Source organism: Dama dama, chromosome 14 (genome assembly GCF_033118175.1).
Source record: "Dama dama isolate Ldn47 chromosome 14, ASM3311817v1, whole genome shotgun sequence".
Classification (NCBI taxonomy): domain Eukaryota; kingdom Metazoa; phylum Chordata; class Mammalia; order Artiodactyla; family Cervidae; genus Dama; species Dama dama.
The window spans coordinates 75130612-75144764 of NC_083694.1; positions in this window are offsets into that span (position 1 = coordinate 75130612).

Sequence of the window (14153 nt, forward strand, 5' to 3'; positions counted from 1 at the left end):
GTTGGGGGTGGTGGTGAAGGTGCTCGGTTTTGCCGACAAAGCAGCTGCAAGTCTCTGAGGCTGTGGTTTGCCCCAGGAAGACGTGCCAGACGGGGGGGAGGTGATTAATCTGCTGCCTCGCTCTGAGAATGACTGTCTTTGGTGTACACACTGCTGTCTCCCCTCTGATCTCCCGGGGCCCAAACACCCTAGAGCAAGTTGCTCGCGCCCAGGCTGTGCCCACAAGGTCACAGGGCCGGGAGGGTTGCAGGCTCGCGGGCAGGCTCAGTCGTTCATCTTTTCAAAGTTCCGGTTTTTACGGGAGCTGTTGCCTCAGACCTTCCCAGGCCTGTGAGCCCCCTGAAGAGAGACGCGGGCCCGTGCAGGGTGAAAGCCGGCCCAGGGCCCTGCAGCTGGACTGTGCGTGCACGGTCTCACTGCCCCCCGGCCCGCCTCCCTTGTGGCCCCGGGTCACGCTGCTGCCACGACGAGGGGCTCTGCCTTCCCTTCTCCTGGAGGTGTCACAAGCCGTGTTCTCGGCTGCCACAGGGACGTCCTCACGGCCGTTTGGACCGGGGCACCCTGTGTACGAGCGGGGATCCGCAGGCAGACGGTCGCAGGGCCACGACCGCGCTGGTCCATGTGTGTCGCCCGCGGGCATCCCCTCCTCCTGCTTCAGGGCTGGTTTGGGTAGGGGTCCCGAGGCCACCCCAGCCGGCCCTCCTCGGGGCTTCCCGCCCTCGGGCCGTGGGTGACCCATCTCACTCTCCTGCTCCTTCTAATGGGAAACCCCCCCACCTCCTCTGGCAGCAGCAGTTTTGAGAACAAAGCGCTTTGAAAAAGGGTACAACAGCCACGTAACCAAGCGCTCGCCAGAGTTATCATCAGCGTTTTTTTTTTCCCAAAATTTAAACTCTTATTCAAATTTTATTCATATAAAAAATATGAGCAAAATTAAGTATCATTTTGTGTTCTAGAATGTGAATTTGAAAAAAAAGTTTTGTACAACTATAGCTAGATACCTGCTAACCAAGAAAAGATAGTTGAGACTTAATATGCCTTCATCTGCTTCACTTCCTATTTTCAAACAGTTTATTGTTTCAGGAACATTATCTGTTGTAGCTAGGAAAAAAAAAACACCCATAAAAACACTGGTAACTGGAAGGTCCTCCTCCTTCTTTACGATCACAGGAGTAGAAATAAGTCATCCATTAATGGTAGGAGAGAGGAGGCTGATGAATCTGCCCCATCTCATTTATTGCACAAGAAAATCAGTTTCTTTTTCTTAAGGCATGTAGGTGGTAGACTGTCAGAAAATCAAACAGACTGCGAACCTGAATTATTATTATTTTAGACCCGAGGTACTGCCGGGGAAACACCAGCTGCTCCACGGGTTCAGGCTCAGTCTCCTCCTCACCGCCCTTGTCGTTCTCCTCTTTTCCCGTCCAGAGCTTCCTATCACAAAGGGAGTGGGTTAGACGTGCTCATCTGTGAGGGGCAGCATGACCCAGCGCAAGCACTGTATGCTTGCTGTAATTATCGGGAGCAAAAAAACCAAGAAAGACATTCATTAGATGGAAGTGAGTCATACCACGGTTTGGGATTTCTCTTCTCAAAAATCACTGATTCAACACGTTTTTATTTTGCGTTTACCATGTGCCGACCTGTGTGCAAGACCACGGGACTAGAGAAATGAAAGACTCCCACCCCTCCTCAGGACAAGCTGATACCTGAGTCTCCACCCCACACACAGAAAGATAAGAGCTGTAAGCTCACGGGCATCAGAGGGACATAAACCACGTGGACCTTCAACTTGGCTACAGCTCTGTTTTTCTTTCTTGAAACTGAAAATCACACGAGGCAGCCTGTCCTGTGACCGAGTCACTTTTGTACATCACTGATTTCCAGGCATCAGTCAGTCACAGGGACCCTCTGGGGCAAGCCTGCCAGCACACCCAGGAGGTGTGGTCCCTGGGACCTGGAGTGTCCTGCGGAGGCCACAGCAGCCCCTGCGGTGGGACGGACAGAGGGCCTCCCCACGGCCACCGCTCTGCCGAGGCGCTGCGTCCACTGCTGGAAGGCTGGGCAGCTGCGGGCAAGACCCCAGCCCGGGGGGGCTTGGGTGAGGGGACCCCTCTGGTCCCTGTCAGCCCACAGAGTCCACAATCCCATGATTGGGAGCCCAGCATGTTCTTCAGAGACTTACCTAGTTTTTGCTCTTAAAAAATAAATATTTAAATATATATTTATTACATGTATGATATATATTTACTTATATATATTTTAATATATAAATTTTTATAAAATGCACCCAGCAAAGGGTAGAAGCATATATCCATCAATTAAAAATTAATGTCAAGGCAAAACTATCCAGATACACACAGACCCAACCATACCAGCCACTGCTATGAACAAGCCCACCTACAGGAGGTCAAAGAAAGACAAACAACTTACACGGGGTCTGCAAGTAAAGTTCATGCCTCAGCCGCTTCACAAATGCTCTCTGACATTCAAGAAGCTGTTTCTCTGGGTCCCACACCAGGAGCTCACACGCACCCCGTGTTCAGACTTGTGCCAGGAAAGACACGTCAGCAGAGCCTGCTAGGGGCACCCCACCGTGTGATGCAAACAGGGAGGTTATTGTAAAATATAACAAACCAGTGTGGACGTCCTCTGGGGGTTTTCATGTGTCAGTCTGCATGGGGAAATGGATCACTACGAAGGCAATTGCTCCCATTGTATGAAGTTTATCACTTTTTAAGAGAAAAAAATTATTTTAAATAGACGTAGGAAATCTCCTTTTGCAGGTGCTAATGAAATAACACTCAGACCACAATGGTGGGCGTTTGTTAGATGGACAGATACTGAAGCCGTGGGTTGGAAGCTGATAGGAGCTGGAGGATGGCTGGGTGCCCCAAGGCCGCCTCACTGTGAGATTATCTCCCAGTGACGAGGGGGAAACACAGTGGACGGTGGAGGACGGCTGTCACCGGAACTCCCTGGTCAGCTCCACCTCCGGGTGAGGAGGGGGACGGAGCCCCTGTAAGGTGTTCTCACCCAGAACAGAAGCCAGCATCCTAGTCAAGGCTAAACTTGCGCGTTGCGGGGTTAGGAGCAAGTTAAGTGAACACAAGGAGGCAGCAGATGAAGCGCCAGATGTGGGGCCTGTTTCAAAAAGTCACTGACATGATTAAGCAAAAACTCAGGGTGGGGAGGGGACCCTCACAAGCTTAAAAGAGCAGCATGCAATGTGCAGGCCTTGCTGGATCCCCACACAAGCTGACCGACTTTAAAAACAGTGTTGGGGCAACTGGAGGACCCCAAATGGACGTGGTATTGGGCGACACTAGGAAGCAACTGTGTTAACAGTCATATGATTATATAAGAAAACGGCCTGTTTTTTTTTTTTCTTTTCTGAGATGCACTCTGAAACATTTAGAAATGATAAGTTACTAAGCCTGGGATTTTGTTTAAAATATTTCACTAAAGAAAAAATAGACTGTGGAGATAGAGGTCAATGCCAATAATTACTAAGTCTAGGTGATGGATAAACGGGAGTCCATTGTGTTATTATTAGACTCTGCTTTACTAACATTGGGAAACTTTCACATTAAGCTTTGAGCTACTTTAATGCTTGGAAATTGCACATGCACACAGCACATTTTCACAACCCAAGCTCACGCAGACCTGGCAAAGCTCAGGCGCTCTGTCCTCTCACCCCCACTGGACGCTCCGTCACGGCTTCTCCTTTCTCATCCATTCCTGCTGGAAACCCCAGCTCCTCACAGTGGGTGCGAACGTGGAAATCACTCACTTCTCAGCACCCAAGATGAGAGTGAAGTATTTGAAGTTTCTTGAACAAACTGGGCAGCCTCTCCCTCTGATTTCAGCCTGGGGGCTTCTGCTCATCATGTGTCAAGTCACCAGCGCCCAGCAGCCTATCTGGGGCCTCTCCACCACTCTTCGGAACCCACAAACCCCCACAGAGCGATCAGAGCACCCAGAACACTTTGGTGAACATATTTATGAACAAATTGATGGAGATGCGTTGACCTGCTCGCCCAGTCATAGAGGGTGGGGGCAGGAGCGGCTGGTCAGGGGCGGGATGGCAAAGGTCACATGTAGCCGCCTTTATGGACCATTTCAACAGCATCTGACCTCAATTTAAATCAACCTCTCTTCAAAACACTCCTTTCCCTTCCTTTCTCATCACTGAGTAGTTTGAGAGACGCCGAGGGAGTGAGGCACCAGTTTGTTTTCAGTTAACGGGTGCCAAGGCCACAAACCGGTGGCCTGGTCATTGGAGGAGGCTTGCCTTTTGAAGCCTGGAGCTGCTAAACCAGAGGAAGTGAAACCTGGTCACCGGTAAACAGGTTTGGAACATGAAAATGCAATTATTGTGCAGAAATATTATTAGCTTTTTCCTGAGACTCAAGTGTGAGAAAGAAAAACTTTTTTTTTTTTAAAAGATAAGAATGTTGAGAAAACATCTTTTAACGAATCACCACCTTCTATTGGGAGCTTACTGTGAGCAGAGCATGTTTTATCCACATGATTTCTTCACCCTCATCACTGTCACATGAGTGATCCCATCACCCCCATTTAACAGAGCAAGAAACTGAGGCTGTTTGACTCCAGAACACATATATTTCAGCACTAGGCTCCTGCCAGGTCAAGTGATGAAAAGGGCCTGGGGGTGGGGGGTCCAGTCTATTTTAGAGGCACCTCCAGCCCAGACCTTTGAGAAGGGCGGGGTCCCTGGAGTGCTGGCGACATCCAGCCCTAGGGAGAGACGCAGTTCCCCCCACCCCCGCCCCCGCCCACTGCCCAGTCCTCAGCCTTTTGCAGGGGCAGCACCCGGAGGCCCTGTGGCCGGGGTCTGCCCCCAGGGCCTGGTCCCCACGTCCCCCACCCCCATCCGCGAGGAATCGGAAGGGACCAGGCAGACAGTGTCTACCAGCCGCCGGCTGACAGGCAGACAGCGCTCCCGGTGCAGACCGGGAGGCACGTGGGGAGCGCGGCGGCGCAGAGTGCCCTCTGGACCCGCCCCAGGGCCCGGCGTCCTCAGGGCTGGAGGCTGGTCTCCAGTGCAAAGACCCCCACGACGCCCGCCTCCCCTGCGCTGCTATTTAGCTTTATGTCTGCGGTTGTCTTACTTTTAACACAATGCATCTCTTTTCTTCGAGTTCCCAATGCTCTAGGGTCTCTAGAAAGGAGAGAGGGGCCGGCCAGGGCGGCGGGAGAAGCTGGACACGTGGTCCCGGCGCCGATGCAGGGGCGGCGGGGGACGGGGTCCCGGGGTCCCGGGGGCGGGGAGGGAGGCTGAGCCCGCGCGGGGTCGGGGCGCCGGGGCCGGCAGGCGCTCCATCCGCTCCGCCCGCGGCGCACGGAGGGAGGCCGGGAACCGTCCGCCCTGGTGGTCGCGGCGGGCGGAGCGGGGCCGAGGCGGTGCTCAGACCCCGCGGTGCGGATGCGGGGCCCGGAGAGGAAGGGGAATGGGAGACGGCGCGGGGATGAGTGGGGAGAGGGGCCGGCGGGGCCCGGACCCGGCGCGGGTGTCCGCGTCCCGGCTGGTGGGCTCCCTCCCGGCCCCGCCCTCCCAGCGGCTCTGCCTCGCGTCCGGCCCCGGATCGGTTCCCGTCCCTTGAGAACAAGAGGAATGAAGCCCCCGGGCTCGACCCCCAAGGGGGTTTTGTGCGGAGTCACTCACCAGCGAGGGTTCCGGCTTCTGGCGACAAAGGCGGCGGCCCGGGCGGTGCCCCCGCACCGGCCCCGCCCCGAGCCGTGGGACGCGGTCGGGGGCGACGCGGGCCTGGGCTCCGAGGCACCCCGGCGTCCCAAACAGATTAGCCGAGGGCGCCGCAGGGCACCGTCGGGGCCGCCGAGGGGGCGGGAGGCGAGCCCCGTCCTCGTCCTCCGCGGGGCCTGAGGCCGCAGGGTCGAGTCGGCGGGGCCGGGCAGGGTCCGGGCCGACCCCTCCGCCGGGCGCGCGGGGAGGGGTCGGGGTGCAGAGAGGCCCCGCCCAGCCACCAGACGCCCCCTGATCTGATGGCGGCCCACCCTGCCTCTTCACCCAAGCGGGCGGGGACGAAGGCGGAGGGTCCCGCTCGGCGGTCTCTCCCAAGAGGCAGCCCCTCCAGGGGCTGAGCGGGCCAGGCCCGGGTGAGACCCGGTTTCTGCTTCCAAGCCCAGCGTCTCCAGGTGCTCCGGGTGCTCCGGGCTGCGGCGGGGGGTGGGGTGGGGGAGCAACACCTCCTACCCCCAGGTCCAGGCCGCCTCTGGGTTTTTAATAAGATAACCGAAGGTGCACCGATTTGATTTCACATGGGAAACGTGCATTTCCAGCTGTCTTTTTCTCGTGACCACGTTTGCAGTGCCGGACCCCTTGGGACAGAGCCCAAGTTTCCGACTTTGCCCTGGTCTCCACAGCGCTTCTCCCTTCGCCCCTCCGCTGCCTCGCTCACCAAGCGGGTGACCTGGAGACCAGAACTCTTGTCCCTGACGTGCGTCCTGCCTTCTCTGTCTCGGGTCTCTTTACACGTCTGGAGTTTTACAGCCACAGGTTAGGGCTCTCTCGTCAGAAAGGTCCACCTTCCAGTCCCACATCAGTCCCTGGCTGGTTGTGTCTTTAACTCAACTATTCAGCTTCCCTGGGCCTCAGTTTCCTTACCTGTAAAGGAAGATGACAGTATTGCTATAAATTCAACCTACAAATTCGGATTCTCAAGACACACATATTACTTTATTTCTTTTGTGCAATTAAGTCTTTATTGAATTTGTTACAATATTGCTGCTAAGTTGTGGTTTCTTGGTTGTGAGGCATGTGGGGTCTTAGCTCCCTGACCCGGCACTGAATCTGCACCCCCTGCATTGGAAGGTGAAGTCTTCACCACCGGACCCCCCCGGGACATCCCCTTTATTTCTTTTGCTGTTGTTGTTCAGTCGCTCAGCTGTGTCTGACTCTTTGCGACCCCATGGACTGCAGCACGCCAGGCTTCCCTGTCCTTCACTATCTCCCAGAGTGTGCTCAAACTCATGTCCCTTGAGTTGATGATGCCATCCAACCATCTCATCCTTTGTCGTCCCCTTCTCCTCCCGCCTTCAATCTTCCCAGCATCAAAATCTTTTCCAGTGAGTCAGCTCTTCACATCAGGTGGCCAAAGTATTGGAGCTTCAACTTCAGCATCAGTCCTTCCAACGAATATTCAGGGTTGATTTTCTTTAGGACTGACTAATTTGATCTCCTTGTGGTACAAGAGACTCTCTAGAGTCTTCTCCAGCACTGTAATTCAGAAACATAAAATCTTTGGTGCTCAACCTTCTTTATGGTCCAACTCTCACATCCATACACGACTACTGGAAAACCACAGCTTGAACTACACAGACCTTTGTTGGCAAAGTGATGTCTCTGCTTTTTAATATGCTGTCTAGGTTGGTCATAACTTTCCTTCCAAGGAGTAAGCGTCTTTTAATTTCATGGCTGCAGTCACCATCTGCAGTGATTTTGGAGCCCAAGAAAATAAAGTCTGTCATTGCTTCCACTTTTCCCCTATTCTGATTAAACCAGTCTGATTCTGTCCTGGGCCTGCTGGGATGGCAAAAGATTCTGTTTTCTCTTACAGTGTCCTTGAAGGCTTAGGGGAGCCCAGGAAGCAGGGAGGGCTGCCATCCGATTCATAGTTGCTCTGGCCCTCAGGAGTCTCTGGTAACAGGGGCTCCTGCCCCCTGGACGTGTGCGGTGCAAGAATGTGTTGAGGTCAGCAATCTGGGGCCCACCTCCCAACCCCCATCCTTGCGGTGGTCTTGTCCTCTCCCGGGGACCGTGCGGGGAGGCGCAGGGTGCTTGCTGCACAGGGCATCTTCTCTCCTGATCGTGGTCCATCTCCCCTCAAAGCCACACCCCTGCCCTTGCTCCTCAGGACCCCTGGCGTTGTCCCAGTGGGCTCAGAGCCTGTAGGAGGCCACTGTCTCACACCCAGAGAAACGACAAAGGTGGCTGGGGGTGGGGGGGCAGGGCTACAAAGCAACATCTCAACAAACCATTCTGTTGTGTGAGTAATAATAATGCTTACCAACCTAAACATGCATCGACAGAGGAATGGATAAAGATGAGGCACATATATATATAATGGAATATTACTCAGCCATTAAAAAGAATTAAATTCTGCCATTTGCAGTAATATGAATGGACCTAAAGATCAGTCCTGGGTGCTCATTGGAAGGACTGATGTTGAAGCTGAAAGTCCAATACTTTAGCCACCTGATGGGAAGAGCTGACTCATTGGAAAACACCCTGATGCTGGGAAAGATTGAGGGCAGGAAGAGATGGGGATGACAGAGGATGAGATGGTTGGATGCCATCATCGACTCAATGGACATGGGTTTGGGTGGACTCCAGGAGTTGGTGATGGACAGGGAGGCCTGGCGTGCTGTGGTTAATGGGGTGGCAAGGAGTCGGACACGACTGAGCGACTGAACTGAACTGAACTGAAAGATTGTCATATTGAGTGAAGTAAATCAGATAGAGAAGGAGAAACACTGTATGACGTCCCTTACATGGGAATCTGAAAAGACGCAACACAAATGAGCTTATTTACAAAACAGACTCACAGGCTTAGAGAACAAGCTTACGTGGCTGGGGGGAGGGATAGCCAGGGAGTCTGGGGTGGACGTGTACACACTGCTGTATTTAAAATGGATAGCTAACAAGGTCCCACTGTACAGCTCAGGGAACTCTGCTGGGTGTCAGGCGGCAGCCTGGATGTGAGGGGAGTTTGGGGAAGAAGGGACACATGTAAATGTTAGGCTGAGTCCCTCTGCCGTGTACCTGAAGCTATCTCAACACTGTTAACTGGTTACACTCCAATACAAAGTAAAAAGCTTCATGAAGAAAAAAGTAATACAATTTTAAAAATAAAAATGATGGGCCCAAACTGGTAACACACAAAAATAATAACAATAATGCTTACCACTGGAGGTACTTTACAGCCTGTTCACCCCTTAAGCGTTCCTGGAGTTTACCCGCTGGTCCTTCCTCATCCTGCACACCCTTCCCGGGCGGTCTTACCCGGGACAGCAGCTGCAGCCATGCCGTGGCTCCCAGGCCCTTCCTGCAGCCAGACTGCTGATCACCACACGTGGCCTGAAATGAACACACCTGACCCTGAGCTCAAGCCAGAAACCCGGGAAACCCCAGCCCCTCCCCTTCCTCCTGCCACGTCTTTAGCAAGTCACTCACGAGTCAAGCCAGGTCTCGCTCCCAGATAGCTCCTGACTCTCCCCATCCCCTCCCCACCCAAAGCCACAGGTGAATTCAGGTTCCGTCACCCCTCGTCTGGATACTGTCTCTTGTGGTTCCCTTGTTTTGCAACCCTCCCCATGCCAATCACTTGCACCAGTCTGCCCAGCTTGTCCTAGGAAGAGCAGTCTTCAGTAGTGTGATGGTTAATTTTATGTGTCAACTTGGCTAGGCCATGGTACCCAGAGATTTGGTTGAACGCTATTGCAGATGTTTCTGTAAAGGTATTTTTTAGATGAGATTAACATTGAAATAAACAATAGATGCTGGCAGGTCAAGCCCATGACCTGCCATGGTGTGGCGGGCCACGTCCAATCATGTGAAGGCCAGAATAGCAAAAAGTTTGACTTCTAATAAATAGGGAGTTCTGCAAGCAGGCGGCCTCTGGAGCTGGACTGTGACCGCTTTCTGGGCCTGCAGCCTGCTAGTCCGTCCTGCAGGCTGCGGCCCTGTCAGCCTCTGGAGTATCATGGACCAACTCCTCTCTCTCTCTACGTCTGTACACACACACAGATGCGGGGGGTGGGGTGGGGGAATCCTATTAATTCTGTTTCCCTGGAGCTTTTCTTCAATTCAGGATAAAAATCTTAAATCCTTAGCCCACATGGCTTTACAGCCAGCTTAGCTCACCGAGTGTGTGTTAGCTGCCCAGTCATGTGTGACTCTTTGTGACCCCATGGACTGCAGCCCACCAGGCTCCACTGTCCATGGATTCTCCAGCCAAGAATACTGGAGTGGGTTGCCATTTCCTTCTCCAGGGGATCTTCGGGACCCAGGGATCAGCCGTGCATTGCACACGTATGCTTTACCGTCTGAGCCACTACGGAAACCCAGCTCACCTAGTGTCTCTGTACAAACTGGGAAAAACCACCGCCTCTAGGCAGATGTGGCTCTGGCCCAGGCCCAGGGCTTGGTGGGTGGAGCCTGGGTGCGCTTTTCCTCCTAGTTTGATGCACAACCTGGGCAACCGCTCGGAGCAGCCCTGCGTGCCGGGACCCCTGCCGGCGGCTCCAGTCTCCTCGACCCTCGCCTTCTGCTCACCCCACACCCCAAGCTCCCTCAGCTCCCAGACCCTCCCGGGGTCCTTTGCCGTCGGGCTTCTGTGCATCCCGTCGCTGCTGCCCTGGGCTCCTCTCAGGCCCCGACCCCCGGTTCCCGGCACAGCCCCCTCGGGCAGGCAGTGCGGTCCTCGGCCGGGGTCAGCCCCCGGTCCCCTCGCTGGGTGCTGTGCGCCTTCCTTCTCTGACCCTGCAGCCGAGTGCGCGCGCCTCTAGCTCTGGGATGCCGGGGGCGCTTGCACTTTGACCCGCCGGGGGGCGGGGGCACTAGTAGGGGCTCCATCAGCGTGGCCCGAACCTGCGGGGAGCGAATGAATGACGGGCGGGGCGCCGGCTCAGTCAGCCGCAGGAGGCCCCGCAGCCCCCCAACGCGCCCCCCGCTCCCGGCTGGTCCGCCACCCGCGGGAGGGGCCCGGCGAGGGGGAGGGGGCAGGGCCGAGAGGGCCCAGGGGGTGGGCGCGGCGCCCCCCTTCGCTCAGCCTGGCTCTCCGGGCGCGGAAGCCGCCGGGCCGGCCGGAGCGCGCGGAGGGAAGGCGGCCCCGGGCCCGGGAGGAGCCTCCCCCGCCGGGCCGCGGGAACTGGCGGCGCGGGGGACTCCCGCGGCGCGCGCGTCCGGAGGCGGGGGGACGCGGCCGGCACCCCCGCGCTGGGGTCCCCGCGGGACGCCCCCCGGCCGCGGGCGCCTCCCCGCCCCGCCGCGCGGCCCCGCCCGGGCTCCCGAAGCGGAATCTCGGGTCTCTGCGCGCGTCCTCCCCCTCCTTCCTCTGGGCCTTGGTACGCCCCAGGGGACAGATGTCTTGGGATCTTTAACATTTGGGATGCTGCGAATGCCGAAGTTAAATGAAATACCTCCGGGGCGGGGAGGCCGGGAGGAGTCGCGGAGGGAGGAGAGCCGGCCTGGACGAGCAGGTCCCGAGGCGGCGAGGCGCGCGCGGGGGGCGCGGGGGCAGGCGGGCGGCGCGGGACCTCCATGGGACAGGTAAGGGGAGCGCCGGGGCGCGGCGCGGGGGCCGGGGCGGCCGAGCCCCCACCCCCCGGTCCTCCGCCGAGGCGGAGGGGGCCCCGGCGAGCAGTGGGCGAATTCGCCGGGGGGTGGGAATTCCGAATCCCTACCGAAAAGGCGCGTTTCCGTCTCCTCGACCTTTCTCCTCCGACCTTCCCCACGCCTGCGGACCCCCTGGCAGGTTCCGGGAAGCCAGACAAAAGGAGCCGAGCCTCGGGCCGCCGGGACGCGGAGGGCGCGGTGGGGGAGGGGAGCGGGGTGGACCGGACAAAGGGGCTTTTGGAGGCGAGCCTAGAGGTCTGATTCCAGGGCGCATTCCAGGCCGTCGCGGAGTCCGCCGTCCCTGCCCACTCCCCCGTCGCTCGCTGGAGGCGAGCACCTTTCCCAGCGGGAGGGGAGCACAGGGGAAAGGAAACAGTTTAAGGAACCGCCTCCCACCCCCTGAGCCTGGAGGGTCCCGGGATGACTCCCTCCTTTCTCTTTTCACTGCTGGAAAGGGAAGACAGCCGCTGACCACTGGTTCGGTGACTGTTGAAATTTTCGGAGTCCCCAGGAGTGGTCTTTGCTGGGTGCTGGTGGGGATGGGGGGTGGTCACACCCCCTTGGTTTAACTTCCAACCTCGTGTGTCACACGGAACTTACAGGAGGAACTTTAAAGACATAATGGAGAAGGGGGTGGATGCAGGAGGTGGGAGAGTCCTCTGATTCAGGACTTATCCTTAGGAAATGAAAACCCAACAAGGGTGCAGCTTCTCCTTTCAAAGATTAGATTCCAAGTATTCTAAGAAACCCCACTTCCTCACCGACTGGTGGTCCTGGTGATGATGCTCTGGCATGTGGGTCTCGGGTGTTGGCTGGAAGCAGAACGCTGCCGTCCAGCAGGCCTCTGGAATGCCCACCTCCCCCCGGGCGCCATGAATTGAAGGGCATGGAGTCCAGGGAGATCCACATCTCGGGGTTCTTCAGAGAGCTGGGTTGCCAGTCCCACTCCGAGCCTCACATCCTGCTGGGCTGGGAAATGCTGCGGGTGAATTTGAGGGAGCACAGGATCTTTTTTTTTTTGTTGGAGCACAGGATCTTTGAGGCTTCAGCACATGGACTGATCCTCATCCTTCTCTTCCTGAACTCAGAGATGGGGCGTTACCCAAGGACAGGGTTCTTAACTGGGTCCATGGGCATGGAAAAGACCCTGATGTTGGGAAAGACTGAGGGCAGGAGGAGAAGGGGATGACAGAGGCTGAGAGGGTTGGATGGAGTCACCGACTCAAGGACATGAGTTTGAGCAAACTCCGGGAGATGGTGAAGGACAGGGAGGCCTGGTATGCTGCAGCAACATATGGGCCCCCGGAGCATCGGTGGATAGAATGAATTCCGAGGGTCTTGTACTCAGATGGGAAAAGGTTTATTTTTCATCAGCCTTTACTGAAAGTTAGCATTGCCTTCAGTTATGAAGACAAGATGCCGTTGGCAGTAGCTGTGATTTGCCGTTAGTAGATGCCAGACGGTGTCCTGTCACAGAGCTGCTGTGACGGCTGTCTGGGAACCCGGGGTACTGCCGGTGGTGCAGCGTCACCAGACCCCCGGATCCTGTTTAATATCAATAGAGAAACATGCATAGTTTACTATGCTGTCTCGTTTTTAGAACTGCATTTCACTATAATCGATTCTCTTAGTGATTCTCTTCATCTTATTTAATGTATTAAAACATATGCTACAAGCTGATTCCAGAAACTTCCATCACCTCTCCTTGCTGGGGGGATGGGCAGGGTGGAGGCCGGGTGTGCCTGAGGTCACCTCCTCTGTTTGGGAAGACTGACAAACCTGGAGCGGGTGGGGGGGGGCTGCCCCCTGCTGGAGCCCCTCAGCCTCAGCCTGGGAAAGACCGGGGTGATCAGCCTGAAGGGCGCTGGCTTGCACTTTGGAAAGAGGGTGTGTGCAGGAACGGGAGGGGCGTTGGCGGTGTAGAGGCGGTAGGGGCCACCTGTGCCCCTGACACGGCTCCATGGGAGCCCAAGCATCCTTGGGGTGACGTCCTCTGTTGTCCCTTCCCAGGGGGCTGGGGGAGGGAGGTGGTCTTGGGGCTGGGTGTTGGGGAGCCATCTGGAAATGTGTGTAGTGCTGGGACCAGGGGCGAGGGGCGTGGCAGGGAGGGCGGTGCTGGGGGAAGCCTTGGGGGGTCTCTGGTGGGCGGCACCTGTCCGGCTCCTTCCTCTTGCGCTCTGCTCGTGTGCTTAGGTGCTCGCTCGTTCCTGCTCTTTGCGACCCGGCGGACTGTAACCTGCTAGGCTGTTTCAGTCCACGGGATTCTCCAGGCCAGAGCACTGGAGTGGGTAGCAGTTCATCTCTCCAGGGGCTCTTGCCGACCCAGGGATGGAACTGGGGTCTGCTGCCTTGCAGGCGGATTCTTTACCAGCGGGGCCACCAGGGAAGGCCTTCTTCCTGCTGGGGATGGACCACTTGCTGCCTTGGCCCTGCTTCCCCGATGCAACAGGCTGAACTCCAACAGTGCTGGCTTTGCCTGAGGGTCAGTGGGTTGGGGACCCGGGGGTTCATGAAGTTCCACTTTGGGCTCTGGCCCCCGGCATTTGGGGTGTGGGCTCCCCGGGGTCCCAGCAGCCCTCCTGTGGACTGGGGGCAGGACTGGGGTTCAGGGCAGGCCCTGTGGGGCCAGACGTCAGTGACACACGAGGGGTTGTGGCCTTGATGATCCTGGAGACGTCTGGGGTCAGAGGAGGGAACAGCCTGGCCTCCTTTGGGAGCCCGGAGCCTCCCCGCTTGGAGTTCCAGGGTCACGGCCCGGCCTGGCGCTTCTAAC